Source organism: Grampus griseus, assembly GCF_964374135.1.
Source record: "Grampus griseus genome assembly, chromosome: 18".
In the NCBI taxonomy this organism is placed as follows: domain Eukaryota; kingdom Metazoa; phylum Chordata; class Mammalia; order Artiodactyla; family Delphinidae; genus Grampus; species Grampus griseus.
The window spans coordinates 4,296,094-4,302,168 of NC_139012.1; positions in this window are offsets into that span (position 1 = coordinate 4,296,094).

Genomic DNA, 6,075 nt, shown 5'->3' on the forward strand with positions numbered 1-6,075 from the left:
AAATGTTGGGAGAAAGGATTAATTCTATCCATGCAGGAAACATTACTTATGAAATTCTGTCTTTAAAAACGAATAAAGCAGAGTTTGCAAACGTTTTTAATAATTTATTTGAAATTTTGCTTATTAAATGTGAGAAGTAAAATGATGGGGGTGAGACGTATGGCCTCTGGAGTCAGACGCATCTGTATGCCCAATCTTGTTCTACCATCTTAACAGACTCTTCCCTGCCCCAAATCTAGAAACTGATTTTGTTTAGATAGACATTTTGGTGGGATGCTGACCCACTGCAAGCTTCAATTCTAATCACTGCAACGCACTCCTGGTGATTCCATCCGCATCAGCGTTGATTGCTAAGAGTGGACGGATAAGAGAGGTTTCTAACAATCAGATGGGAGGGGTGGTCTCTTTGGGGGCTCATGAGAAAGAGTTCATCATCTTTAAAGAGAAACCCAAGAAAAAGACATACTTCCTGCACTGCCACATGTTCACATATGACCACACAGAACTGTGCTGGCCATCTACCAACTGCTGTGCTGTCTAGGCCGACAGGTGGAGGGTAGGAAGAAAACCTGGGTCTCTAACTGCACTATTGCACTGCTGAATTAATCAACTCTTCGTGTTCCCTATTTGGGGATGTTTTATACTGAGTAATCCTTTTGCCTTATTCTTTAAGCCAATTTGAGACAAGAGTAGACGTTAATGGATCCCGAAACATCCTAACTAGTTCTGCTAGCGTGAGGATATTTATATTCCTACAACCCAAAAACTGTGTGTTTCGAATGTTCTTCCCGAATTTTTCCAAATGTCTTCATGTTAAAAATTACAATGTAAAGAGAAATTTTTGTTTTATATTTCATCTAGCATTTATTGCTGGAAAAACTAGCTCATTCACTAAGAAGAATCTTATTTCCATTTCTAAAGTTACTTTTTGATAACTTCAACTATTTAGTGGAATTAGGAAACAAGAAAACAACATCTTTAAAAGCGTTATTCTGTGGAGATGTATTGAAGGGATCTGTCTTTTCTATGTGGACCCAGAATAAATTCAGTCACCTCTTCAGGAAGGGAAATAGGAAATCAGAATTGTGGGTCACCATGTAAGGAGGGAATCACCTCGAATTAAAGAAAAACCAAAGGAAGCCCAGGGTATTCTGAGAAAAATGCAGCCTGAATCCATTTTTCTTCTCCTTCCTACAGGCTCTGAGTTATCCATCTTTCTCGAGCCAAACTACAGAGGAACCCATAGGCAGCTGGATGTTGGGCTCTAACAGTTCTTAGACCAAGAAAAATGATGTGAGGCTTCTTCCCCCAAAGCAAGGTTAGGTAGTATTGAGTCTGGGACTGGAGTCTCAGTGAATCTTCAAATAAATGGCAAAGCAGAAGTCTGTGGGCCCAGGCAGTGGGGGCCATCAGCCCCCCATGAGTGTGCCAGGTGTCCTTGACCTGGAGACGGCATGGAGGAACCAGGTGAGTGGAGGTATTCCTCCCATCCCTGGAGCTGGGATAACGTAAGGGGTGAGAGGAAACGAAAGCCTCCCCAACGCCCATGTCTCATCAGTAGACGGCAAGCTTCTCTGCCGGCACCAGGCCGGCTTATCCAGATGGAGAGGACTTGGTTTCCCAGCAGTTGAGTGAGTAAAGAAAACTGATAGGATGCTTAGGAGAGGTGAACAGGCACAGAAGGAAAGAGAAACAGGAATCCTCTTGCCAACATGCAAAACAGAGGTGATGGACAATTTGAGTTCTAAAAATTAATAGAAAATTCAACTGCAGTAAGTTTTCTTAGAAACTAAAAAAGATCCCCATCATTTTCCAATGAAACAGTTTAATAGATGAATTAAAAAGGAAAGGATGGTCACTTTTTTTTTTTTTTTTTTTTTGCGGTACGCGGGCCTCTCACTGTTGTGGCCTCTCCCGTTGCGGAGCACAGGCTCCGGACGCACAGGCCCAGCGGCCATGACTCACGGGCCCAGCTGCTCTGCGGCATGTGGGATCCTCCCGGACCGGGGCACGAACCCGTGTCCCCTGCATCGGAAGGCGGACTCTCAACCACTGCGCCAGCAGGGAAGCCCTCTCTGAGCGGCTTGGAAATCTGCAACTTCTCTTCTTGTGTTTTCCTGCTACTCAAAATATAAAGACTCACTTAATCTCAGATTGTTTTATTACCAAGTCTGATTGCTCAACAGAAATATAATTTTATAGGAAATTTTGTAGAAGCTGTATTAGATAATCGTCAAGTGTCATAAAACATGTCTAATATGTCAGAGTTCATAAATTGCATTTATTGTTAATTACATCTGAATGTACTGCATTTAAAATGAATTTGCTGATTTTTGTCTATTCCTTTTAAATATAAGCCTCTTTTTTCTACCACTGGTATAAAAAAAAGAGGGTGATTTCCAGAATTTTAACCAAAAGCATAATCTGTTATCTCACAGCTACAGCTGTTTACATATTTTAAACTAAATAATGAGTTTCTACTAGTTTCAAAAATTAAACACAATCCAGACCCATTTTCGTATTTCCACACTCAAGAGAAGTGATCACGATGCAGTACAAAATTCATGTGAAATTTTCACTATCCCTTATCAGCCAGCAGTATTAGTAATAATTAACTAAGGATAACAAGTCAAATAAAATAAAGTATAAACTGGGCTCTGCTGGTGACTATTAAAATCCTTCAGTATTTTAGAACACTAATCTTAAACCATTAACTGTAGACACTTTTTGAGTTTTTTTAATTGAGGTAAAATTGGCATATGACATTATGTTAGTTTCAGGTGTATAACATAATTCAATCTTTGTGTGCGCTACAAAGTGATCACCACAGTAAGTCTAGTTAGCATCTGTTACTGTACAATTGATCCCCTTCACCCATTTCACCCCCCCCCAAGCCCCTTTCCCTCTGATAACCACCAATCTGCTCTCTGTATCTGAGTTTTGTTTTGTTTTGTTTGTCTGTTTGTTTTTTATATTCCACATGTAAGTGAAAGCAAACAGTATTTGTCTTTATCGGTCTGACTTATCACACTTAGCATAATACCCTCAAGGTCCATCCATCTTGTCACAAATGGCAAGTTTCCCCCTTTCTCATGGGTGAGTAGTATTCTACTGTATATGTACCACATCTTTTCGATTTAAAAAAAATTGTGTTAAAATACACATAACATAAAATTTATCACCTTACCTTTTTTTAAATTGAAGCGTAGTTGATTTACAATGTTGTGCTAGTTTCCGGTGTACAGCAAAGTGATTCAGTTATACCTATATACACATTCTTTTTCAGATTCTTTTCCATTGTGGTTTATTACAGGATACTGAATATAGTTCCCTGTGCTATACAGTAGGTCCTTGTTGTTTATTTTACATATAGTCGTTTGTATCCACGTTACCCTTTTGAAGTCACTTTTCAACTTCTCTTTAATATGGTTGACTTTTTTTAAAAATACATTTATTTTTTTATTTTTGGCTTTGTTGGGTCTTCGTTGCTGCACGTGGGCTTTTCTCTAGTTGTGGAGAGCAGGGGCTACACCTCGTTGCGGTGCGCGGGCTTCTCATTGCAGTGCCTTCTCTCTTTGCAGAGCATGGGCTCTAGGTGCACAGGCTTCAGTAGTTGTGGCATGCGGGCTCAGCAGTTGTGGCACACAGGCTTAGTTGCTCCACAGCATGTGGGATCTTCCCAGACCAGGGATCAAACCCGTGTCCCCTGCATTGGCGGCTGCTTCTTAACCACTGCACCACCAGGGAAGTCCCAATATGGTTAACTTTTGAATTTATAATCCTCACCCCATCCCAGAGAAGGAAAGATATCTCATTTGGGGAAACTTCTGTAGGTCATGGATCTGCAACACGAAGAGGACTGCAGGAGGCACTGTACACGTCATCTCAGGCTCCAGAAGGCGGCAGTGCATGGCGGACAAAGCCCCGGCCACACTCGGAAAATCTGGGTCCTGATTACAGCTGCGTGTCTAGGTTTGGTCCCTTCACCCTTGGGTTTCATCTCATTCCTCTGTGGAATTCACTTCTCTTTCAGGTCTCTTCCACTCTAATCAGTACAGAGAAAGGCATTTTGATTCCCAGGACTGTCCTTTGTCTACAGTGCCTCCTGTGGCCCTAGATTTTTTTTTTTTTTCAAATTGTGGTTTAAAAACACATACCATAAAATCTACCATCTTAACCACTTTTAGGGTACAATTCAGTAGTGTTAAGTGCATTTACCCTGTTGTGCAACCATCACCACCATCTTTCTCCAGAACTTTTTCATCTTGCAAAAATGAACGTCCATACCCATTGAACTAAGAACTCCCTTTCCCCTCCCTCAGGCCCTGGTCACCACCATTCCACTTCCTATCTCAATAATTTTGACTATTCCAGATACTCATATAGGTGGAATCATACAATATTTGTCTTTCTGTCACGGGCTTATTTCACTTAGCATTATGTCCTCAAGGTTCATCCATGGGACGGCATGTGTCAGAATTCCATTCTTTTTCAGTGCTGAATAATATTCCAATGTACGTATGTTTGCCTGTGATAGTAATGTAGGCAGCCCTCATCCAATCCATCGAAGGCCTGAAGAAAACAAAGAGGCTGACTTCCCCTTGAGTAAGAATGAACTCCTCCTGCCTGTTAAGGGGGACACGTGTCTTTTCCTGCCTCAAGACTTGAACTGAAACACTGGCTCTTCTGGGGTCTTGAGCCTGCTAACTTTCATAGTGGAACCTACAATACCAGATCCCCTGGTTCTCAGGACTTCAGACCTGTACTGGAATATGTATGTATGTATGTATGTATGTATGTATGTATGTATGTATGTATGTATGTATGTATGTGTGTGTGTGTGTGTGTGTGTGTACACACACACACACATACTGGAATACATGTATATTTACGCATCCTGTTGGTTCTGGAAAACACTGATTAATATAATACCACATTCTGTTTATCTATTCATCCATCGATGATGGATGCTAATCAACTTGGGTTTCTCAATGATCAGTTTGGGTTGCTTCCACATCTTAGCTACTGTGAATAATGTTGCTATGGATATGAGTGTGCAAAATCTCTTTGAGATCCTGCTTTCAATACCTTTGGACAAATACACAGAAGTGGAGTTGCTGAATCACATGTTAATTCTATTTTTAATTTTTTGTGGAACCTCCATACTGTTTTCTGTAGCGGCTGCACCCATTTTATTGATACATGTCCATCAAAGTGCTCAAGGTTCCAGTTTCTCCACATCCCCGACAATACTTCTTATTGTCTGTTTTTTGATAGTAGCCATCCAACAGAAGTGAAGTGATATGTCATTGTGGATTTGATTTCCATTTCCCTCATTAGTGATGAACAATGGACATTTTTTAAAGGTCTTTAAAGTTTACTTTAAAAAATAACACAGGGCTTCCCTGGTGGCGCAGTGGTTGAGAGTCCGCCTGCCGATGCAGGGGACACGGGTTCGTGCCCCGGTCCGGGAAGATCCCACATGCCGCGGAGCGGCTGGGCCCGTGAGCCATGGCCGCTGAGCCTGCGCGTCCGGAGCCTGTGCTCCGCAACGGGAGAGGCCACAGCGGTGAGAGGCCCGCGTACCGCAAAAAAAAAAAATAATAAAAATAACACAAATGCTAACTTATCTACAATGTGAAATAAAACTACAGACAGTTCTTGTGCGTTGACTGGCACATCTCCTCAAATAGGCTTGTAAAGAAAACCTCAATCTTCCTCCTATGTATTTTTTTTTCTTTTTTAATTTCGTTTTCCGTTTGTTTTATCTTTCTATGTATCTTTTCACCGTCACACCACTACCAATCTCTCAACTCTTCTGACACCAAAAGTGTGGGCGCTCCTCTGTGAGGCCGGCTGGCTGTCCTACAGTTTAATTCAATTCTGACACATCTATCTGGAGTTCGTCTTAGGTTCCACAGGCTGAGGGCTCAGTCCCACAACACTAACTACAGCCCACTTCAGATGGCAACCACAAGTCCAGGTTGTCACCGTGCATCTGATAGCCTGGCTATAAATCAGAGGAACCCACGACCCGATACTTGGGTTTGATTAATTTGCCCACAGAACTCAAGA